This window comes from Peromyscus californicus, unplaced genomic scaffold (genome assembly GCF_007827085.1).
Source record: "Peromyscus californicus insignis strain IS unplaced genomic scaffold, ASM782708v3 Scaffold_21__1_contigs__length_65335640, whole genome shotgun sequence".
In the NCBI taxonomy this organism is placed as follows: Eukaryota; Metazoa; Chordata; class Mammalia; order Rodentia; family Cricetidae; genus Peromyscus; species Peromyscus californicus.
In genome coordinates this window covers 18469550-18494102 of record NW_026294514.1, presented here as the reverse complement: position 1 = coordinate 18494102, position 24553 = coordinate 18469550, and the positions used below count along the sequence as shown (strand labels likewise).

At 43.3% G+C, this 24553-nt stretch overlaps 1 protein-coding gene across 2 annotated transcripts in view; it reads left to right on the top strand.

Annotated features, from left to right (window-relative positions):
* The window catches only part of Plekhm3 (pleckstrin homology domain containing M3), a 165030-nt gene that overhangs the window by 36803 nt on the left and 103674 nt on the right, over nucleotides 1-24553 (top strand). The gene's annotated exons all lie outside the window — the stretch shown is intronic.

Here is a 24553-nt window from a genome sequence, read left to right as displayed (position 1 = left end):
CAAACCAAATCTGTCCATCCTAATACTCACTGGTAAAGCAAATAGAAGCCACGATGTATGTCAGTGAATCCAAATGACTTGGCCAAAGCCTGACCAGACTGGAATTTAGGCTTCCTGAGTCAGCCACGATCCCATTTCCTCTGCCTTCTTGAATAAAGGTCACTGTGATTGTATACGTCACAGATTGTTTCATGACAGAATTTTAAGTCCTAGTAACTACTGGCACAGGATTTGACAAAGTCATGGTCAATCTCAGCTGCCAGGTAGGCAAGGCAAATGTTCCTTCTTGGCAGCTGAGATTGACCATGACTTTGTCAAACCCTGCTGGACTCTGTAAAAAGTCAGCATTGCAGACAGTGTGGAGATGGCTGAAAGGAGGGTACACAGTTACTCAGCAGACGATTCCTGAGGCGTGAGGGGAAGCCCGAGTTCCTGGAGCCACTGTGTGAGGTTGACAGAGTGGACTGGAGCCTAGTGCTCTGCTCTGTCCATCTACTGTAAGCTGGATTAAAATCGCCCCCTTTCACCAAACCCCCAGACTTGTGATGGCAATTTGCCCCAAAGACAGACTTAACTGGAAGCCTGATGGAGAAGTTTTAAAGCCAAGTTTGTTAGACTTAAGCATGCTGGTTAAAAATGAACAAGAAGCAGCTCACCACCAGCCAAGAGCAGGGTTTACATTCTGGTCTTGCTTCTGCAAGCAATTGAAAAAAAGCAAATGGTGGTGGTCGGAAAACTCACACTTTAAATTCAGTATAGTCACACTGCCCGCCTTTCTGTGGGAAACTAATCGACTCTAAGGAGGGTCTCGGTGACTGTGCAGTAGGAACTTAGAGGTGGGGCTGGCGAAAGGAGAAACTGAGCCAGAAATGCCAGGACAACCTGGTGTGGCAGTACATACTTGTCTTTCCAGTACTTGGAAGGCTGAAGCAGGAGTGTTGCCAGTTTGAGGCCAGTCTGGGATCTATAGTGAAAACGTGCCTGAGAAAATAAAAATACACATTGCGAGAAACACTGAGCCAGTGTAGAAGCTTCAAGAGGTGTGTGTGTGTGTGTGTGTGTGTGTGTGTGTGTGTGTGTGTGTGTGTGTGTCCGTACATATGACAGACTAGACTTTGTGCTGAATCAGCCAGCTACTTTTGGAAGTGGTTTTGAAATAAGGCAATAGTTTTAGTAGTTTTGGTGTATTCCATTTGTCTTGTTTTTATTTATTTTAGATATTGTTAGTGCTTCAGGGTCTCATTGGTGCATATATTATTATATTTCAGAATTCAGGCATACAACAGTATTAATTGCCTACAAGATAGGCAATTGTTAGTGCTTCAGGGTCTCATTGGTGCATATATTATTATATTTCAGAATTCAGGCATACAACAGTATTAATTGCCTACAAGATAGGCATCCCGAATTCATAGCAGACTTATGTGACCTTAGATTGCTGATGGGGTCAGTCAATCTCTTGTTATTGGAAGATGAGAGAATAGGCCAGTCTTGTTCACAAGGCTGTCCCCGGAGTAGGAAGAGAACGAAGGAAGCCTGGGGTGGTCTGCGAGGGCTGCCATGTAGTTAGCACTTCTCACATTTCCCTGAGTTTGCTTCCCAATGGAGTGTGCATTGCCCATGGTTTGCACTGAGGAAATATTAGAGAACAAACCAAGTGCATGGAAAATGGAGAAATTAAAAACAGGAAAAGGCAAAGCGAGGCGAGGAGGCAGCGAGAAGGAGCCGAGTAGAAGAGGGAAGTATTATATAACGGGCAGGAATGGTGCTTTCTGGACGCATCACCAGTTCCCGCAACAGAATGCCTCCCTTGGCTGTCTAAATTTGGTGCTTGATAAAGCTGGCTTGCTGGCGGATGGCTGAGTGGGGGTGCGAGGGAAGCCAGGGCATGGGAAAGAAGTCTAACGCTCCTTGCTCCGCTCAGCTGTTGCTCATACTTGGGCTTGGCACTCCCGTGGGATGCAGGTGTGGGTTTCTAATTTAGGGTGGAGAGGATGCTAATTTACATACGTAACGTATAATGTAGCGCATTCCAAAGTAGGATCAGTTCTGTTCCATTGCCCCCCCCCCTTTTTTTCCGTCAGAGAGTGTGGTATCCAGCCGCCTCATGATACATGTAGTTTACAGACCTTTTCCTTTCCAGTAATAAACAGGGAAGGAATACTGGTTTCCTGCCTCAGGTTGGAAATTATTCTGTGTGTCCTGTAGGGGGCAGAGTCTCAAAAGAAAAAGGAAAAACAAAACAAAACAACTTGATAAACAAACCTGATTTTTTTTTTTTTTAAATTACTCGGGGGCAGTTTGTTATATCAAAGATTGTTGTAGCAGGTGGCCCTTGAGGACCTGTGTTTCCTACTGTTAATTTAAATGACTTGCTCTGCCTTTTGTCATTCTGTCGTCCTCCTCATGACAACGACTCCGTGAAAAAGCAGCTGCATAGCATGTGTGCCTTCCCAACTGCCAGTCAGCTCCACACTTCGGGCTTTATGTCTTTCTTGAGAAGCAAATCACAGAATTTCGTGGCTGTAGTGTATCTCTTTACACTGTTGAGTTCTGAATGCCTGCTTCGTCTCCCTCCCTTTAAATACTCTGGATGAATAAGTGTTAACTAGAAGGTGGCCCTGGGTAGCTCTTTATTCTGACGTCATTTGGTCATTTTTCCGAGGAGCCACAAATACTGGCATTTCCATATATAAAATAGGACAGTTGGTCCTATTTCACTGTAGTCTTTCTCTAAGTGAAGAATTCTCTAGATCCCTTAAAATTTTTAAAGAGTCCCTACAGAAAAAAATGCAGCATGACCACCCCAGGATTCCTGAGGTTATAGTTTTGAAGCTCTATGCTGGTCCATAACTGCATATTTCTCGGCTTATGTTTAGACTTAGCTGCATAGCTTCCTCTTCAGTTCCATGGCTGCTTAGGAAGCTCTGGCCACAGAAACCTAACCATGTTCATGCCTGTCTCCTGGGGACCCCTGGACTTGAAGTTCCACCTCCTGACATCTGAAAACCCATTCCTGTGCTCATTCCATCATTCACCGCTTGCCCAGTACTTGGGTGTGCCTGGGGTCAGCGCTTCAAAAGTGTGGAAGCAGTAATCCCATTGGTAACTGCCAAAGAGCAGCCATGACAAGATCCATAGGCCTTCAGAGGTGGTGCCAGCTAGGGCCGTGTGAGACTGCTGATCTTTCATCATTTCTGGCCTATAAATAAGGCACTCGATAAGGTTGGAGCTCACGTTTGACCATGACATCACAGGAAGATCTTGAGCAGAGCAGCATGTGCTGGACCAGATGCTGCAGAACTATTACTCGGGGTTGCTTTAATATGGCCTCTGCGGAAAGCTTCTGCAACAGAAAATGAGGTGTGCTTCTTCGGTGAAATTATGGGCTGGAATTCAAAATTGTATCTGATAGTGAGGAATCTCTGATGCTAAAATATTAATGCTTAAAAGATGATTGTGCAGTTTATTAAAATATTTATGAAGTGCATCCCCATCAGAGGTAATTTTGGTTACTCATAACTGCTTTATAGAACAGACTATAAGACAACATGCTTGTTTTCTTTAGGGATTCCACATGAGCATCTATTTATTCTCACTCAGCAGATACATGGTTTTTTTGGTGTTAGCACACATAGTCATTTCCCAGCAGTCCGGAGACCTAGCAACTGAGTACAGCCATTTGAAGAGCCTGGGACTTCCTAGGTGTAACAGAGCTGCAAAGCTCATCCTCAGAAGTGCTCCTTGTGTGTCATCTGGAGGTGGTTTGGGCGGCCCACTCAGGGCCCCGCTCGGAGTGGAACTGAAGCTGTGTGCTAAGGGAAGAAGAATGGGCCTCGGCCTGCACTGTTTCCCCTGTTGTTTTTATGGTTTTGCCCCGGCTGCTGTTTAACCTCTGGAGACTGCTGGTGGAGATTGTGCGTCTCTGGCATTAAGAGCTGTTACTTTCCTTTTTCTTCCCCTCCAGCCCTGGGGGGGGGGGGGGGGGGGGGTTTGCTGTGAATTCTTCAGCCATTTAGTGCAAATTCCCGTAATTACCGGCATTGTGTCTCCCCTGAATGGCACATAACACAGCAGAAGCCGTTCCTAATTGAGACCTTACAGGAGGTACAAATCCCCTCTTTGTTCAGCCTGACAAATTAGTGCCAGAAAGTGGCAGGGTCCGAGTGGGAATCAAAGGCAGGAAACACAAAGCTGCAACTTCAGCCTACTACAGTCATAACCCTCTCTGTCTGTCCTGAAGGGAAAAGAGTGATGACCGAGGGAAAAATGAAGGGTTGTTTGTTGTTGTTGTTGTTGTTACAAATTCCCTTGACATGACAGCACCTCGGGGCTGCTCTATTTATTTAGTAAAAGTGATTAAATAGTAATACAGCAGGGCGGCCCATTGTTTCCCTGGGCACCCCCATCTCACAGACCCCCGTTGCCTCGGCTAATTGATTGACAATGAACCTCTGAAAAAGAAGTCTGTTGTTAGGACCTGGGATGTGGGAGCATCCCTGCACCCTGGTGTGTCTCTGCCTGCACGTTTCATTTTCTGTGAACTGTGCTCCAATTTCCCCTCGCCTCACCTGACCCTCGCTCTCCCTGACCTTGCTTTTCCGCGCCTTTTTCTCCCTGACACCCACAAACAGGTAGTGGAGAGATTGATCCTTGGGGTGAGCTCTCCAGCCCTGCTCCGGGGAGGTCGAAAACTGAGGTCTGAGATGAGGGGAAGGAGAAGGCTCCCTGGTGCTTGATGGCAGTAAGGTGGTTTCTGATGTGTGGGAAGGGCTGTCTGGAGCTTGTCTTTGCTCTAAGATTTTTTTTTTTCCCCCTGAAATTCCTTGCTCAATTCCTTGAAGAAAGAAAGAAAGAAAAATCCTCACACCAATACCATTTACATGTTGGGGGAGGGAGGAATTTTGGAGCCAGAAACAAAACCTTTTTTTTTTTTTTTTCCAGTGGTTCTCAGTTCCTGAGAAACCAGATTTGATTACTTGAGGATCAAATCTGGCTGTTGCTGGTGGAGCTCAGTACCTCAAGGATGCTGTAAGCTGTGGGAAGATGACCAAAGGCCTCTAGGCAGATAATTAATGGCCCCTGGTTATATATGCTCAACTAGCTAAGCTGAAGATAAATCCCTAATTTAACTCTGTTACAGCTGCAAAAACAAATCATTTCAAGCCCCCAGGAAAGCAAAATATATTAAACAAACAGTATCGACCTCACTAATACCACATGGCATTTCATGTGATAAATGAAGGCATATTTCTGGCAAGCGCCTGTTTTATGATATCCTTTAGACATAAAGGATACCTTCACCCTAGCAATGCAAGCATCCCTGATAGAAAGTATAGAGAGGTTAATTATTCATTCGGTAGCTACCAGTTTGGAAGTACACAACATTTCTGGGTTGGGCCTCGGTAGTTACTTATTGGCCTTGAAGTAAATCCTGCAAAGTGGTCATTGTTGAGAAAGAGAGATTGAATCTGGCAACTGATGGTGTGTATGAATCTCCTTAAAGGAAGATCTCTTGGTTCTCAGATGTGAAGAGGAGCAGCTGTGTTTTTTACTCTAGGAAGAAAAAGGATAAAAGTGTTTGGGAAGGTTTGTTTTCGTCCTGTGTGAAAAATTGGGGGGCATTTTGATATACCAAAGTGGCAGGTCTTCTAAGGAAGTGAACGTGGAAACCAAGAGAAAGAGAATTTCCTTTGTGTTTCCAGTTCTATTTACGTACTGCTTCAGATTTGCCTCCCTTTTGGTAGGAATAGTAATAAAGCGAAGATTTATTTGATTAGTGGATAGCAGGTAGATCGTTAGAGGAAGAAAACCACGGCTATGTCTGCAAGGCACAGAATCAGCTTCGTAAGTAAGGAGCACTCAGTCTGTGCTTGCCTTGCCGTGTTGTCCAGGTCACTGTGTCACTGTTTGGGGTTGTGGCTCTTTACTGGAAGGAAAGATCACTCTGTGTGTGTGTGTGTGTGTGTGTGTGTGTGTGTGTGTGTGTGTGTGTGTGTGTAGTAAATGGCTGAATTTCTCTAACCTTGAATATGACCACAAAGTTCGCTGGTAGTAAAAATCATCAAATAAATTTTAATTTGAATGCTCATGTTAATAAATATTTAGAAGGGTAAGAACTTATTTGCTTATTAAATTTATTAACTATTTACCAGTCACCTTATGTATCACACATGTTCTCCCAGGATCCTTGGGATGTGTAAACAGGAGTGAGGTACAAGCTGTGTCCTCCAAAGTCTTGCAGAAAGTCCCTTCCCTCAAAAAGCATGTAAAGGGATTGGAGGGAAGGCTCAAGAGGGAGTGGGGGGTGGGGTGGGGTCACTGACTTGAGACCATTGCTCCGACTCTTGCTTATACAAGAGAATCCCCATTGTGATTTGAAAGCTGAGGAGTTACAGTGGCCTGTGCTTTCTTCCTCATTTTAGACTTTGTTTTTAACCTCCAGGAAACCTTCCTTGGCTTTTCTCACATCTAGCAGAGATAATACTGTCTGCCCATTGTGTAGTAGTAGATGCAGGTAATGCACAAGAGAAGAGTAGGTATGGCCCGGAACTCTGAGGACTTGGTAGTTGCACACAGGAGAACGGGCTACTAGATACCAGGTCAGGTCTCTGCTGGGCAGCGCCCAGTGCTTAGCGAAACGTCTGGCCTAATCCCCAAGACGGTGGAACTTGGGTTGTCGGAGGTTACAGTTAGGTTGTTTTGTGAGTGATTGATAGTCTCACCCAAGCGTTGCTGACGGATAGGTCCATGTCAGTCTAAAAGGCTGTCAGGGAAGGTGCGGAGGTTGTTAAGGACAAAGACTGGAGGCCTGCCTGGGTTTCCAGTTCTGCTACTTGCCAAGTTCTCTTGCCGTGGGTAAACGGCTTCGTTTTTCTCATCTCAAATGTGAGAACATAATCACATCCGCCTTATTATTTGACCCTTAAGGGCTCAGGACAGGGTTGGGCACACAGTAAGGCTAGCTATTATTAATATTTGCTTACCTTTGACAGCAGTTGCCTGGATAAAGATTACGTAAGTGTACTCGCCAAAGTTAGTGCTATTACAAAACTGAGCTGGACCACTAAGCTAGAGGATGACAGAACTGAGCAAGTCAAGCTGGAGAAATGTCTACAAACAAAGGAGATGAGATTTGAGTGATGGGCCCCTAGCCCTGGATTCCTATTCGGAAGAGTGACCGCAGTGCTGGAGGGCAGAGGAAACTTGACCAACAACCGTCCCTGTGGGCATACGTCTCTGGGGGCATACAAACGAGGCAGCTGGAAGCCAGCATCGGGTCTGCTTTGGCTCCATCCAAAGCATTTACAAAACAGGTCCTCGAAGAAGAGAGACCTGGCTGCTGAGACAGGTCAGCTGGTCAAGGCACCTGCTGCCAAGCCTGTCCACTTCCAGATCTCGTGAGGCACGTGGTGAAAGGAGAGAATGGATGACCTCCACGTGGGCACCGTAGCTCACAGCCCTCCCCCAGAGTCCTCCCCCACGTGAGTGGACACATACAAAAGAAACATTTTTTTTTTTTAAAGAGATACCCTTAATGTCCTCTGTCCTGGGCAGACCACATCTGGAATCCTCAGTTATAGATGTTGCTCTTTAAGAATGAACACCCACATCTCTTGATGTGGAAGACAGTGGAGGAACTGAAATCAGAGTGGACACGTGAGACTGGACGAGGGAGGACATAACGTGACGTGAGTGTCACGTATTTGAAGGCTGCCGCTTACAAAATAGGTGTACTTGGTGTAATTCCACTGGACTAATGGCACACAGCCACCTCAGGCAGGCTGGGAGAGAAGGAGCAGAGGCCTGCCCAGTGGGACGAGAAAACCGCAAATTCCACATGTCAAGATACTTAGATTGAAGGCTGGAGAGATGGCTCAGAGGTTAAGAGCACTGGCTGCTCTTCCAGAGGACCTGGGTTCAATTCCCCGCACCCACATGGGAGCTCACAGTTGGTCTATAATTCCGCATATGAACTCTGTGGGCAACAGGCACACAAGTGGTACCCAGACATACATGCACCGTAATACCATACATATAAATTAAAATTTTTTTTAAAAAAGGAACTTAGATTGTCTGAGAGTTTTCTCATCTGCAAGGCAGAGAAGCTAATGGAGGGCTCCTGCAGGTGTTTATGGAGCCCCTCCTGAATTCTGAGCACTGTGCTTGGTGTCCGGAGAACAAGACGGCCCCATTTGTGTGAGTGATTATAACAGTTAAATTGAGGCCTTTCGTTCTCTTTCCACCCACCTGGGATGTTCCTGCTCTGCACAGTCCCTTTTTTCTCTCATCCTGTAATTTCTTGAATGTCTCTGGTTTAGAGAAAATGAGATTAATGTCTTCTGATTAAATCTCATTCAATAGTACCTTTTTCCCTTTGGTGAAGAGAACCTATGCCAGTAGGAATATCAATTGACAGAAAAGATGGACGATGGGAATCCTTTTCCTGGCTTGATGTCTGTCGTTGTATAAATTACTCTCCCTTCTACCCTTTTTAGAGTCTAAGTTTCTAGGTCTAGGAAAAAAAAAATCTTAAATAAAAATATATGGATAACAGGAATACGAACACACACTGAAACAGTAACGTGAGTCTATGAAGAACAATGTTATATAATTTATATTTTAAACTATTTCATATCCTGAAATTCAAAGAGATTTGATCACTTTATGTAAGTAGGCCGTTTGATTTTATAGGCTATAAATTTGCCTTTTTGATTTATTCCTAGTATTTTCATCATAGAAGTCACATGTATCTCTTTGATATGTTTCAGAAGAAAAAGATCATTTTGAATTTCAGAAGACAGGGCTCTTTTGATAGACCTTCCTGAACTTCATAGGCATCACTGTGCCTTTTTTTTTTTTTTTTTTTTTTTTTTGAGCCGTTCATTTCTCCAAGTCTTTGTTGCTATACTTTGGTCTGGAAAGTTCTTGTCCCTTTTTGTAGCTTCCTTTTTGGCTAACATTGTTCTTATCACGTGTTCATTTCTGGTTAAACTTCTGAAGAAAGTATTACTGCATGATTGGACTCCACATTGAGTTAAAAGTTTCTATTTACTGACCTTTCCCTGGGAGAGAAATTGGTCTAGGTGTGGTTTTAGGATAGACTGGGTAGGTCAAGATCCTTCTTAATTCCTACTTGGGATCTTTAAACTTCTAAGCTTCCCATGGACCCCTAAGAGTAAGAATTCTTACTTAAGAGGCTTTCTAAAATCTGTCTAAGGCAGAAATACATTTATGTGAAAATTTGACTTCTTTATTTTTTGAATTTACAATCTTTTTATGTAGCCCAGGCTAGCCTTGAACTTGTGACCCTCCTTCCTTGGGCCTCCCAAATATCCAAGGATTACCCCCAAACTTGACGTTTTTAATCTATATATAGATAAGGTAATCTAATACAGCAATACCAATTTTTCTTGTATCACTTTTAAAAACAAATTATTCATTTATTTGAGAAATATGGACTATATACAGCCCTAGAAATTGCTATGGGGGTAACCTAAAAGTTAATTTTGTAGTAGGAAATAAGACTTTTTGCCTACATGTCTTTACACATTGATAAATGCAAACACTGAAAATATTTTAATTAAATCGAATCAATAAGAAACCCAAAGAACACCAAGCTCCTTCTCTTGTTTTGGATGAAAACTTTGGGCATGTTTACAAAGCAAAGAACCCTAAGGTGGTGGCTGCTGTGGGAGTCTGTTGGTTATGGCTGTGGATGTAATCTATAGTGTATATTCTTGGTTGAAACCCTCTGTATATCTTAAATGTTCTTATTTTCCAAGTCTTTCATGACCGTCTCTACTTCTGCTCCTTCCTACTCTAATGTCCCGGGTCGAACTGAACATTATCTCACAAGCCCCCCTTGTCTGTGCATATGGAGCTCTGTCGTGGGCCTGTGACTTTGTGTTTCACTTTTGGAAGGGAAGACCTTTGTGCCCCAAGATGTCTATCAAAGATCTACCTAGCCCAAGATCTATCAAAGGATGCCTTAGCACCCACATAGACTCGTGTGTGTGATGTGGGAAGGGATGTCTGGAACCATCCTATGACCAGTTGAAGTCAGAGCCCCTGAGGTGGTTTTTTTTGTAATAAAATTTCCAAGTTAACTGAATGCATACAGAGTTAGAGAAAGTACTGGCCTAGCTATATAATGTTCTGGAGCCTTTCCTGGAACTCACTCTGTAGCCCAGGCTGGCCTTGAACTCACAGAGATCCGCCTGCCCTTGCCTCCCAAGTGCTGGGAGTGCTGGGATTAAAGGCGTGCACCACCACTGCCCGGGGTTATATAATGTTCTTAACAGAGAAATCAAACCACCCTCTAGTTTTTCCTAGGTTTATATGAACACATTCCTTTCAAGTGTTTCTTCTATAGCATTTCAATCATGGAGGTATTAATTTTCTGAAAAATCTCTAGGTTTCTGTGTTGTTGTCCTTATACTATAGAAACATCTATGATATTCCAATAGGTTTCCAGGTAGTCAGTTTAAAGAAAGTAAGGGGATAGGTAATTCTAACACTTTGCCTACATTCTGGCTTCATTTTGTCTGGCAGGCATAGTTAGTATTTGAATTTTCAGACAGCCTTTTTTCCCTTAAATTATTTGCTACCAACCACAGTGTTTTCACCTAGGTGACCACATGAGCTCCTCACTGGCCTTGCGTTCTTCCTTTCCTATGTGATATGTCAGTTGCAATGAGTGTGAGCTTGTCAAAGTTCAGATTGACCCTGATAGTCCTGTTTACAACTGTCAATTGCTTCCCACTTGTTTGGGCTTGAATTTCAGCATTCCTGTAGGATCTTGGACTTCTCCCGGGCTTCAATCCTTGCCCCTTGCCTAAGTTCTAGCACTGGGTTCACTCCTCCTCAAAAATAATACCCCCTCTCAAACATTCAAATGTCCAGTTGCTCCTCTGAAAGATTACTACTCCGGCACTGCCCTAACTCATATTTCAGGTCAGTGCTTAGATGCCACTTCCAAGACTTTTTGGCAACTCCTCAAACTGCTTAGGATTTATTAAATCCCCTCACTATAAATGCAAGCTTAGTGTCTCTTGCTCCCCTGCTGTTGATAGGTGAGACTGTAAGGTATTTTTGTCTAATTGTTTCTTAGTGTGTGTCTCTCCTCCGTGGCTGCAGATGCTGCTCTGGCAACTGCTGTATTCATCCTGTCCATTGCCATCTGGTATGCCATAGTTCCGCACTGAGTGGTTGGGCTCGTCTGTCTGTCTGTCCTGACCCTTCCTTCTGCACGCCCGCCACTGGCTTTGCTGCTTTCACATCTCTAGGGAGCTCAGGTCGGAGTCACCTGCATAACAGGTTGACATGAAAGGGAAAGTATGAGCTCAGGACCCCCAAGACCAAAGTCTCAGCACCAAGGAGATTGATTTGCCCCAGAGGCACAGAGGGCAGGAAAAAGAGACAAAGACAGGAGACAGAGGGCATCAGTAAAGAGGTTCTTCTCAAGCCCCAGACTCTTAGAGACACAGAATAGTAGACACACCTGATGTGGTGGCTGGGGGACATGCAGCCTCAGTGGGTAAGTAAATTAGGAGCACAAAAGCATGATCTCCTGCTGGTGACCCTGCCCACGGACTTCCAACCTCAAGCCAGCCTTCCCAGCCTTAGGAGTCAGCACTTTTGTTACTCTGTCCTGGGGAGGGTTTAGCTGTTTGGTCTGTATACAATACATATATTAAAAAATTCTAGCCCAACCAGAATCACATATCTTAATTTAGCAATATTGTACATCACTATATTTTTGCCCAGAAAATATTGGGAGGTCCCCCAGAGATGTCTTAGATTGGCCTAACAAATGGATGGGCCGCCTTTGGGAAAATGATGTTTCTCGTCCATTGTTAGGACGAGGGATTTTATCTTGAATAAAGGGTGCCTGATAATGCCAAGGGTTTCCTGGCATCCCCTGAAGCTTAACTCTACCAGTAATCTTACCAACATGTATGTCCCAGTTGCCTTCCCTTTTCCTCCACTACCTGTAGTGGATGTTCCTGTCTGAGCCATCGACTGTAAGGAGTTTTACAAGGCTAGTAAGTAATATCTCTGCCTTTTCCTTTGAGATACCATAAAGATGAGATCAAAATATGGTATTGTCCAGAGACTACATTTCTTATTCTATAATGGACCCCTAAAGTAGATCCATTTCTACATCTGGCCACAGCTGGACTCCCTGTGGCAATACCCTCTTATTGCAGTAGCAGAAAAACCTGTTCTCTGAGGTCAGGCTGAGCATGCCAGGATCCTTCTTTTAAACTCACTTGTTAGGGAGATGGCTCAGAGGGAAGGACGTTCGCCATCAAGTCTGGTGACCTGAGTTTGATCCCCAGAACCTATGTAAAGGTGGAAGGAGAGAACCGGTTCCCCAGAGTTGTCCTTTGACCTCTACAACTACACTGTGGTACATGCACACCCCCATCACACAATAACATATAAAAATTTAAAGACTAAACTCACCAGTTAGATACCTCATTTCTCCATCTGCAAAGAGGTCTGATAAGGGGCTGAGAGAGAATCAGAGACTATTATGCTAAGAAATCCCTTTTAGTGGCAACATGAGGACCAGATAATAGGAATTTCTACTTGTAGGCAGTTTTTAATTTGGCCTATCTTGTCTAAATTAAAGAATACAAACAGCTTGCCTTCAAATACCAAGCATTTAGTTAAAAAGATTAGCTTTGGACATGGTTACAGGTGTATTTTAAGAGAATCAGAAAAACCCGAAAAGTCATAAAACAAAGGAATAAAGGAAAGAAGTAAGGCAATGTCATTTCTAAATCTCATGGCGCATATGGAATTGGGTGTGGGATGGAAATGAAATCCAAGGATGGACTCACAGCAACCTGATGAAAGTCATCTTTTTCCATTTGGAGACTGTCCCTACTACTCCTTGGGTCCCCTCTCATGGCTTTAATTTGACCAAATTGTTGTCATTACTGAAATAGCTCAAGTAGACATTACTCTAAGAGATACTGTCAGGGAAGAAGCAGGAAGATTGTCTTTTAAAGATGCCGTAAAGTTCAAAGAGATGAGACCCCGTGCAACATAAGGAAAGAGAAGCATGTGTTAAGAACAGGGAGTGATGTGAGGGGAAGTCGGAGGCGACCATGGTGCAACACTGTGTGTGATTAAGCTACAGACTGCGAGGCTAATGCAAGTCGAGACTTGAAAATCCAAGCTGGAAGAAAAGATTAGGTCCAGAAACAGAGCAAGGAGAGACCCGTTGTTTCTCAGATAAACCCAAAAGATAGCAACTTCTAAACTACTGAAAGGTTGTTGACCTTTGAGACCAATCATGACAGAGATGTAACTAGGGGGTCGCACAGGGAGAAGTGGTGTGATTAATGTTAAATGCCGGCAGAAGGTGCTGCAGGAAGAACGTAATTGGTGCATACATTGGATTCTTTGCAAGACAAAGTATTTGGAGCAGGCCTGGGGGTAAGGTAAGGTGAATCACAGGATCTTTTAGAAGATTCGAGTGATTAAGATAAAAATAGTCTAATAATATTCTCCAAATGAAAAATGTCAAATGATCCTGAGTTTAGAGAGTGTCAACACTACTATTACTTCTTTTCTCAGGCCCGGCTCTATTTCAGAGGAACATAAGGCAGCTTATTTAATAAGGCAGCTTATTTAAAATACACATCCTTCCCCAGCTCTAAATAGCCCATCCGAGCCTTTGCCTTTTTACATCATACTGAGGCTGACCTCCTGTGCTGGATCACAGGACTTCAGGCTCAGTGTTAAGACAGAACCGATGGAAAGAGGTAAGCTGTGCTAAAGAAGCATTAACCCCTGTGGCCAGTAGCCTTCAAGTGAGGGTTCTTTGTGGGCAAGTGATTCACCAAAAGGATTCTTTGTAAAGAGAAAGCCCCGAAGTTACAAGCAGGCTGTTTAGAAGACAGAGTTCAGCATGGGCAAGACCTCTTTTCCATGGCATTTCTTTTACCAAGCAGCTTGAATCATTTTCTTTGGGTAAGAAAGTAAAGCTTGTAGAAAGGCTTTTCCCATTCCCTAGTAGAAGTTAGAGCCGTTGCTGGCACGCACAGAAAGTGATTAAGCTGGGTGAGTATAGAGAGCTCTGATATTCTTGCTCTCCTGTCTTTGCACTGGTGCAGGTTTTTAACAGTGATGTGTCCATCATTTGGGCCTAGTAATGCTTTGTTGTAGAGGCCTGTCCGGAGCAACATCATTTTCCCTCCCAACTGCCTGTTCTTCTGACTCTAGGGGCTCCTGCAGAAGTTGTGGGCTCAGAACAGCCTGGGCATTTTGACAGATCCATTTTGACAGTACTTCCACATCAGGCTGCAACCCCTCCTATTTCTGTTCCCAAGACAAGACCCAGGCAAGTCAGGGCTCAACTGGTTCTCCCCGCTTCCACTTCTTCCTTAGCAGTGAATCCTCTCAAAGCTCGGAATGCCACCCTGCTTAAGACAATTCTAGCAGTTCCTCTGCCCTGTTAGATCACCGTGCCCCGAGCACAGCCTCTTATTCCAAGCTCTTGTCCAAGCCACCTTCCAGTGGCACCTCACAGTGTCACTCAGATATCTGGAATACAGGGGTTCCTAAGCATGCTCTGCTTTGTCTGACTGAAGTCTTTGCTGACATGGCTTTTCCTAAAGTCTTTTCCCCCCCTCAGAATCCAACAAACAGAAGTAAATGAGAAAGTCAAGTCATTGACTTTAAGAGGAAAACAGAATGGAAAAATTACATTTGGACTGATTTAAATACACAGGGAGCTGAAGTTATAACAGTTCATTATGAAACTTTCCATCTTACACTAATATAAACACTGCCATTGAAGTGTCTTGTAAGAAAAATTAAAAGTAACATGACGATTCCAATCATATCTTTTAGAAGTGAAAATCTCTTGTAGATCATTCTGTTTACAACTCAAAGTAGATATTTAGTAGATGAAAAGCAGTCAGTATCTCTAGAACGGTACACATTATTTACTTATTCGCCTTAGCAAAAATCAAGATTTATTGCCTTTCAAGATAAATTTTGACTAAATATTGACTTTAGGTTCTCAATCATTATTTACCTGAAAGACCAATAAATCCTGACACTTCTCATGAATCGGCATCGACTCAGTATTTATTAATTTCTTTCACAAATTTATAATTAAAAATTTTAAATTAGATTTTTGAAAACTATAGGTAGTGTTTCTCTGCATGTATGTTTTGTGCGCCACGTGTGTTCTTGGTGCCCGTTGTGGTTAGAAGACGGCATCAGATGATCTAGAACTGGAGTTATGAATGGTTGTGAATCATCATACGGGTGCTGGAGTCAAACACAAGTCCCCTGCAAGAGCAAACAATGCTCCAAAGTGCTGAGCCGTCTTTCCAGCCCAGGCTTTATAGCCTTCATAACAACATTCCGTGAGATTGGTCAAGTCCTGTAGCGTTTAGTAAGCTTATATTTTCAGTCAGCAGAAACCACCTGACGTGCTATTCCCTTCATTTCTTAAATATAGTACCTTTAGTACTATTAATACAGCCAACATATTGCACATCAAAGATGTCTTAGATTTTAAATAGTCAGTGCAAATAATGCCCCCACACAACTAGAAAACCCAAACCAAACAAAAGCCTTACCTAATAGTTTACAGTTTACTTGAAGTTTTTAATCCTATTCAGACTAGGAAAAAATGCAGGGTTGCGTTTCTTTGGTTGCCTTAATTCTGCAAGTAGAATCAAGTCATACACAACGATGCTTTGTAGGTAGCCTCTGTCTTGCCGGTTGCTGGCTGCTGGTTCCAGTCTCCTCATCTGCCACTGTTCTGCCTCTAGGTACAATGGGCACTGAACTCTTACTGCATCAAGGCACAGTGCTAGCACTTCACAGGCACGACATTTGCACATCGCTGTAGTGAGAGGAAAACTCCTTGGTTCAGTACACCTGTTTCCCTCCAGAGGAGTCATTCCCTCCTGTTACTTTCTTAAGGACATAACTGTGCTCGCAACAGCTGCAGTCCATTCTGCAAGTGCCAACTCAAGTTAACCTAAGTGTCTCAACCATGGTAGGGACCGTTTCCTTCCTAGCCTGATTCATGCTTTTGAACGTGTGTCAGCCCTTAGACTGCACAGCAGAACTTTATGAGCCAAGTTCCGGCCAACAGGTAGTGACATTTTCACATATATAATCTCTCAGCATTGTAAATTTTGTAGGTAAACATAAAATGAAACTCACCAGTAAACCATTATTTTATAATAAACAGAAGTGACTTCAGGATAGGTTTGGAAATAACCAGTATGTTTCAGGATTATATTTAAGTGTGTAGGGTCTCTTCCAGCTATAAAGGTCATTTTTTTCTTTTCTTTTTTGTTTTTTCGAGACAGAGTTACTCTGTATAGCTCTGGCTATCCTGGAACTCACTCTGTAGATCTTGAACTCACAGAGATCTGCTTGCCTCTGCCTCCTGAGTGCTGGGATTAAAGGTGTGTGCCACCACCGCCTGGCTCATTTTTTCTTTTAAAAATATTTTTCAACTATTCGTTGACAGTTTCATACATACAAAGTATCTTGATCATAGCCACCCACACTCTCCTTTCTCTCCCTCCCTGGGCTCCATCCCAACATAGCCCCCCTCCTACCTTTTCTTGGTTCCTCCCTTCCTTTCTTCCTTTTGTAACTCACTGAGTCCAGTCCATTAATGCTGCCTGTGCATGGGTACATGGCCATCTACTAGAGCCTGACCCATGAAGAAAATCGACTCTTTTTCCCAAGCAACCATCAGCTGCCAAAAGACGTGTCAGCAATGTTTGGGGCTTTGTCAGCTCCTCCCCGACCCATCCTGGAATGCTGACTGACTTGATGCTGTGCAGGTCTTATTTATGTAACCCCAGCTGCTGTGAGTTCATGAATTCAGTGCATGTCATGTCCAGAGCACCGCAGTTCACAGCTCCGCTCCCCGTCCTCTCCGCCCCCTTTTCCGTGCTGTTTCCTGAGACTTGCGGGTGCAGAGTTGATATAGATGTTCCATTTAGGGCTGAACACCCCGTGGCACTTATTCTTAGCTTTTTGACCAGTTTATGGGTCTTCACACTAGTTGTCCACTGCAAAAAGAAGTTTCTCTGACCAAGGTTGAGAGCAACACTAGCCTGTGGGTAGAAGTGTAAATATTTAGAAGGCAGATTGACAACATGAGCAGTTAGCAAAACAACAGTCATAGGTTTCCCTGTAGGGCCTATGGCCTCCCTAACCATAGATTTGGGGGCCAGGTATTAAGTACCAGGCATGAATTTCCTGTGGTGAGTGCCTGAAATCCAGTCAAAAAGTGGGTAGTCACTGCTGCCCTAACAGTCACGCCACTGTTACATCTGTGGGTGCATCTTTGCAGGTCAGTATCGTAGCATGCAGGATCCGGCACTGGGTAAGACCATTGATGTTCTTCAACCCCTGCCCCATAGCCTACATAGTACCTTGTGGCACTGTGAAAGCTAACCAGAAGGAAGAAACTTCCTAGTCTGCTCCAGATTGATTTTTCTATGTCCAGCCACCAAAATGTGTGGTATCTTTAGCTATAGAATCACACCATCTAGTTAGTTATAGTGAGCAACCAAGGGCATTGGCAATAGCCTATGTTGTTCTGGAGGTATCTGGGGCTTTTGACTGATAACCTGAAAGGAGATATCCATGCCTGGCACTGCGATTTTTGTTTAATGGCCTGTTTGTTTGGTTTTTGTTTGTTTGTTTGTTTTTCTGAGAGCAACTAGCTGTGAAGTTTTTATTCCTTGGGAAGAGAATTCATTATCAAAGTATTTAAAACTTTAGGGAGAATACAATTTTGAGCTTTTGCAGCCTAAAATGGTGTATAATTTCAGCCAAATCTCTGCCCACTCCCATACCATTTCTTCATATTAGTAAAGTAATTATAGTGGCACAAGACAGAGTTCACCTCTTGTTCCTCAGTTTTAAGATGCTTGTAAATATTATTTGTCTTATAACAAACAAAATGTACATACTTAATGTTCTATGCCATAGTCGTCATCTAAATGTTCAATGTCTTAATTTGTTTGATGATTAAGTAGATCCCTTCTGCTTTGTGGGTTATTGTCTTATTCCAAAGACCCAGAGGTAATTTGGATATTTGAGATAGGAAAGGGGTTGGGTCAGTGATTTCTAAGTAGGTGCTTTCAGATTCCTTTATTCTCTGCAGCCTTTCCATTTTGCAAGTAGAATTGCATAGCCTCCTTTCTTTCTACCATGCTAATTGAGGTGTAGTGACAGCCACCGTTACATTTAGACTCTGTCCCTTTCTCCTGTTCAGGGTCCAAGGCTGGGGCCGATTTTTGTTTCTTCTCAACTTCATTTAATACCAACCCTACACTGAAAAGATTGCTGGTGCCTTATATTAGACAGTCCTTCACTTAAACACTGACTATATTTGGGCTAATCCCAGGCTGGATAAGCAGAACATTCCGTTTATGCCAAATATATGCCAAACTGCTGTTTCTTTTTAAAAGTGTATATTCAACACTAACTCCTTTTTGTTGTTGTTTGTTTCTTTGTTTGTTTGGAAAAAATACAGTCTCAAGAGTCTAAACCTATTTAAAGTCCAGGCCTTAGAGCAGCAAGATTAGCATTTTACATAGTGCATGTTTATGGCAACCCGCTGCTCCAGGCCAGGACACTGGAGGGAAGGAAGGAAACGAAGGAGGGAGGGAGGGAGGGTGGGAGGGAGGGAGGGAGGGAGGGAGGGAGGGAGGAAGGAAGGAAGGAAGGAAGGAAGGAAGGAAGGAAGGAAGGACTGGGAGAGCCCGTTCCTCCGCTTAGCTGTGGACACTCCATCCTGTCCTCTGCCTGTGGAAAAGAGGCTATGAAACTCATCAGATTTCCCTTCTGCTTTTCCTTTCCCTTCCCACCCCCTTTTAAAGACTAGGTCTTCCTATATACACCCACATTAGCTTTGAAGTCATGATCCTCTTGCTTCAGCCACTAGAGTGTTGGGATTACAGACACCATGATGTCTTAGCTAGGCTGTATTTTTTGTTTGTTTGTTTTTATAGAGCAAATGAAAAATTTGTTCCCTCAAACTCCTTGTCTCACACCTCCCCTCCTGTTTTTAGAAGATAGGGTTTCTAAAAGATAGCCTAGGTTAGCCTTGAACTCCTGATCATCCAGCTCCACCTCCCAAGTGCTGAGATTACAGTGTATACGACCACCATCTGACGTTTTCTCTTCCCGTTTTTAGAAAAACACTTTCTTCTCTTCTTCCACCGTTTTTCTTATTTATTTTTATTTATTTATTATTTTTATTCTTTAGAGCATCTCTACCTGCCAAATACAAAGGAACATACTGGTAGACCTCATGGAAGTAGCTGAAAGCTCGTGTTACAGGATGAGAAGTGGCTAGGAGTAGCTAGCACTTCCACAGTGAGATAGACTCACCTAGGGATGGATCAGCCTCAGTTCTGTCCCCCCCTGTTGGGCCTCGAGTTCCCTGGTTTGGGGTAGGCTGCAGAAGTTGACAGCTATTAAGAAAGAAGAAGGCTGTTGGCTCCTGCTCAAGACTTTAGCCTTAATAACACCACACTGCAGCCGGCCAAGCTAGCTAGGTGCCTTTGTGCGAAGAAAGATCGTGCTTTGTGGAGAATTATGCCAGAATGTCTGTTCCAAGCCTTAGATTGTTTTGGATGTCTTAGTGAAAGGCCGTTTGGGAGATGAACTGTATATGCAGTAAACAGGGTTTTGGTTAAATGGTGACATTTGTTTCCAAAAGTGTATCACAGGGGAAGCTAAGCTCTTCAGAGCATGTGTTCATTAAAGATGTGAAGTGGGGTGAGAAGCAATAAAAAAAAAAAAGGCCAGTGAGTTCTCTTGTGGGATAGTTTTTTGTTCTTATGAATTGACCACTCAGAAGAGTTTCAAAAAGAACCGAGGAGAATGCATTTGCTTTGATCCAACATGTAGAGTGTCCCCTTCCACAGACGCCCTTGAATTTAGAAAAGTTGTTGAAAATCTGTTTGAAAGTACATAAAATAAATGTAAATAAGCCCTAATTAGTTATTTCAATTAATTATTGTCTGTCTGCTTTGCAACTCTGTTTTTTCCCATAATGTTGCTTTTCAGAGTCCACTTTTGGCACTCTTGAAGAAAAGTTTCTTAACAGTCATTTTTAAGAAAGCACACTTTCTTTCCCCCGTTGAAAACCTCACAATGATAAATTAAAATCCCAGATTGTGCCTCTTCTCGGGAAATTGCTTCAGACACTTTCAGTCCATGACCTGCAGTATGACAGTAAAGGAAATCTCGCTGTCAATCAACAGAGCAGGGCTTCCTTCTGGAGGCAGAGGATATGTGCTGTTTGGAAGACAATGAGTCTATATCAGGTCAGTAGCCTCTTGTCTTCCTCCCAACCACACTGTGCTCTTTCAAAGGCAAGTGCGTTGGGTAGGGGCTAAAAAGCTTTAATTCTTTCTCAGTTGAATAGGAGGCTTCCTAGTAGCAATGAGGATGCTCTGGGTGTAGCTGGTGGTAGAGCTCTTACAGAGCGTGTGCAAATCCCCAGTTCCATCTGTAGTATGGGGAGTAAACACTTCTAGACCGAGCCCAGGGTACTTTTCCATAACTGATGTCTAGAAATAGACTAAGAACTGAAACTTAGTTTTGGAAGGCATTCAACAAATTATGATTTTCACTGAGTAATATGTCTTCTGCACTGTCATTTAGAGCTTGAAGGGATTTTGGAAGTAGGTCACAGAGAAACCAGGAGCCAGCCCCAGCCTTTACCCATCAGAGTCCCTAGTGAGGAATAAGGGAAGATGAACATGAGAAATACGGGTTTCTGGTTGCTACCCCAATTCTGCAGAATCCGAATCGTCTTGGGGAGGGCTCTGCATTTGCCACAGACATTGCTAGAAAGTTTGGATACTCACTGAATTTGACCATCCACCAGTCTCAGCTATCCAGTTTATTTTAATATGAGGAAGCAGGCCTAGTGAGTTGTTTGGGTCAGGTTCACAGTGTGCACCGGACAAGAGTGACCCAGGCTGCTTGGCTTTGGAGTAGCACTTTGCTGTACTTCACATGTTAGAGTAGTCCTAGGCATGCTGACAGGTTCAAAGTGACTTAAGAACTGAGTGGACAACATGGTTCCACGTAAAGCAGTGAAGACACTCAAGGACCAGAGGTAGCAGTCTACACAGTGCTGCCCATGTCTTCACTAAAACCCTGAAGAGCCTGAGCTGTGTTCTCCCATCCCTCCGCCTCGCTTTTTATAGGCCCAGAAACCTGTGCAAAGTTCTGAACATGCTGAGTTTGTCTCAGTAGCACATGTAGTGGAATACCCACTTAAGATCTCTGTGCCCATTGAAATAATAAACCTTTTTTTTTTCTTGAAACAGGCTTTCTCTGTGTAGTCCTGGCTGCTCTGGAACTCTGTAAACCAGCCTGTCCTCGAACTCAGAGAGATCCACTGGCCTCTGCCTCCCAAGTGCTGGAGTTAAAGGCTTGCACCACCACCACCCAGTGAAATAATAAACATTTTTAGGTTACATGCTTTCTATGCATATTTGTATTTTAAATGTTGCCTTATATATGTTATAGAACAAATATAGTAAAGTCATTAAAATTACAGATGGAGAAGCCCGTTAGTACCTATTAGTATCCAGGAGATGCCTACTGGTATTTATTATATACCAAATTCAAACCATCGAAAAGCCAAATTGAGCTAGTTCATTTTTTTCACAGTTTTTGGTGGGAATTTGAACTTAATGATGTTCCTGACTGAAGTTCTGCAAGATCACAGTCACCTGCTAATCTATTAGGAAGGACTGGATTCTGTTCTGTCCACCACTCTAGAGGCGGTGGGACCTGGGAGAATGGAGCCTCGCGCAATAGCCAACTTCATTCAGAGCATCAGACTATTTATACTCCGAGGGTTAAGCAGAGTCACATGAGTAAAGTATACAATCACAAGTGCAAGCCACACATGGTAGACAAGCAGCACATGGCAAATACATGGTTTTTCCATAGAGGCATATAAACAAATAACACTATTGTAATGAATAGTCTGAAGTAAACTCACTCCTATCCACTACACCTAGGAGGAGCATGAAAGCACATTCCAAGAACAATTCTGTGTTTTGAAGAAACTGAAGTCACAAGACTTGTGTCTTGGTTTCTTGGAGTTTCTCACAGCATTCAAAATTCTCCCATGACTCCATGGACCATGCTCTGCCACTGTTCTGTCATTTCAGTGTTAATTCAGTTTGACTATCTACTAATTATCAGAAACAGAGATATCCTCAGGGCTTGGATGTGTCAGGTCCCACTTGGGTCTGTCCTCTGCTCACAGGTAAACACGTTTAATGTGCAGGCTTTAGGATGGGCTGCATATTTTAACAGGAATAGTAATGAAAGCATGCTGTTTGAAGAAGCATGCGACCAGGTTCAAAGAATTACTTTTGGAATAACTACGGGAAGTGACAGTCTTTTATCTGTATGTATATGTGTGTGTGTGTGTGTGTGTGTGCATGTGTCAGAGGGTACCTAGTTTGTCGTGTCTCAACACAAACATTTATTAGTTGTCTACTACATGTTAAACCCTGTGTTAAGTGCTGAGGGTAAAAGATATATCAGAGAAGTTTACTGTCTGCCTGGCTGGAGAGGATCATAAAAAGGCACCACAGTTCAAGGAGGCGCGTGCTAAATGCCAAATGAGTCACACAGTCTGTGAGTGCAGCAAACAGCATCCCAGCATTTCCCACCCAGGGCTGTGACAGCATCTCATCCGTCAAACAGAAGCTCATGTGGTCCTTATCTTCTGCACATTGGTTCTCTTTCCTCAACCAGCCTCAGAAACAGGCTCAGAGTGATTTTGTTGCTACTCTGTAGTTCAGAAAGAACAATAATTTTAGGAACCCTGGGAAGATCTAGTTACTAGAATTATACCACTAGCATATGCCTTTGATATCTTTCAGTCCCCTTTGTTTTTAAAAACAAGAGGATCTAATTCTCTCTGCAGAGGATGTACCATGAAATGGCATGATTATTAATGCTATTTTATTTGTGATGGAAACTTGGTTAGGTTTTGTAGTATTTTCATAGTTAAGGTAGGCAGTTTATATTCAATAAATGTTTTTTGAGCTCCTTCTAATGGAATGGATCATAACACTGATTGCCACATTATTCATCATCATCATCATCATCGCTGGAAGAGTAAACCAATTTTGTCCTTACATCACGAGCTCCTGTCAGATCTCTTTAGTCTGTGTATTTCTGGCACCCGACCATGAAGAATGCCACGTGGAAGGAAGGAGTTCTACAGTGAAAGCTGTAAATAAGATATTTCAGAATAGTGATGCTATTTGCACAGTGTTCATCGACCATGCTGGGGCTCCCAGGGATAGGATCTTTCTGACAGGATTTCCGTATGTATCAGTAGAAGGTCGTTCCCCCTAACGACCTAACGAGGAAACATGGTCTCTTTGGGGCAGGGCCATGATGATTGCCAGGTACCCCGGCAGTCCCTGGACAGTGCTCACAGAATCAAAAAACTCCTGGGATAGGAAAAGGGCATGAACAGTCACCTACCAGCAGCTAGTGGTCTTAATAGCATGCAAGATTTGCTGAGGTCCCAAGCACTTACGGCATTGTGTAGGAACTGACATGTTTGCTGTGTTGAGGGCACAGTGAGTGCACTCTGTTTACCTGGGGATGATGTGGACAGTTCTTGGGCTGGGATGAATAGGGTATATATCCAAAGGAGAGGCACAGGAGGAGAGCTGCCGAGGTGAGGTGGGGGCCAGTCAAATGCCAGATTCTTTACACTGATTTTTTTTTTCAAGCAAGGAAATGCTGTATGTCCTCGTTGGGGATCATTTCATCACCAGACAGACTTACAGACAAATGCAATCTCTACCTTTTATTTGCAGAGTCATCCACATAGCACATTTAACATTGCAAAATCCTTCCTTTCTTCCTCTCTCCATCTCTGCCTTTCTGCCTTTTCTTCCTTTTGTTTTGGTTTAGTTTTGATTTTCTTTTTTGTGGCCAAGGTATTATGTCACCCAGGCTAGCCTCAAACTTGATATATAGCCACAATGGCCTTTAATTTCTGATCCTCTTCCCTTTGTCTTTGAAATGCCTCCAGAGGCAAGTGCCACCATATCAGTTTTTTGCAGTGCTGGGGTTGAATGCAGAGCTGCTTTTGCTGGGCAAGTACTCCAGGAACTGAGCTAGGTTGATAGCTCTTGGTTTTGTTGCTCTGAGACAGGCATTCACTACGTTGCCCAGACTGCTTACAACTCTGGGACTTGCCATGTAGCCTAGATTGGCCTTGAACCCAAGATTCTTACCTCAAGTTCTGCGACTACAGGCATAGACCACCATGCCTGGTTTCATTTTTTCGTAGTAAAATAGGGTCTCTTTTCTCAGAGATGTTGTGGAAGCCAAACAAACCTGTAGTAGAAGCTCCTAGCCAAGTATGTAGTGTAAATTAGTTTCTGAGAAGGAAAGTGGGGCAATAAAGGCAGAGTTGTGGAGAAACTGATCTCTGGTAGCTATGTGCAGAAGAAATAGAATCAGAGGAGAC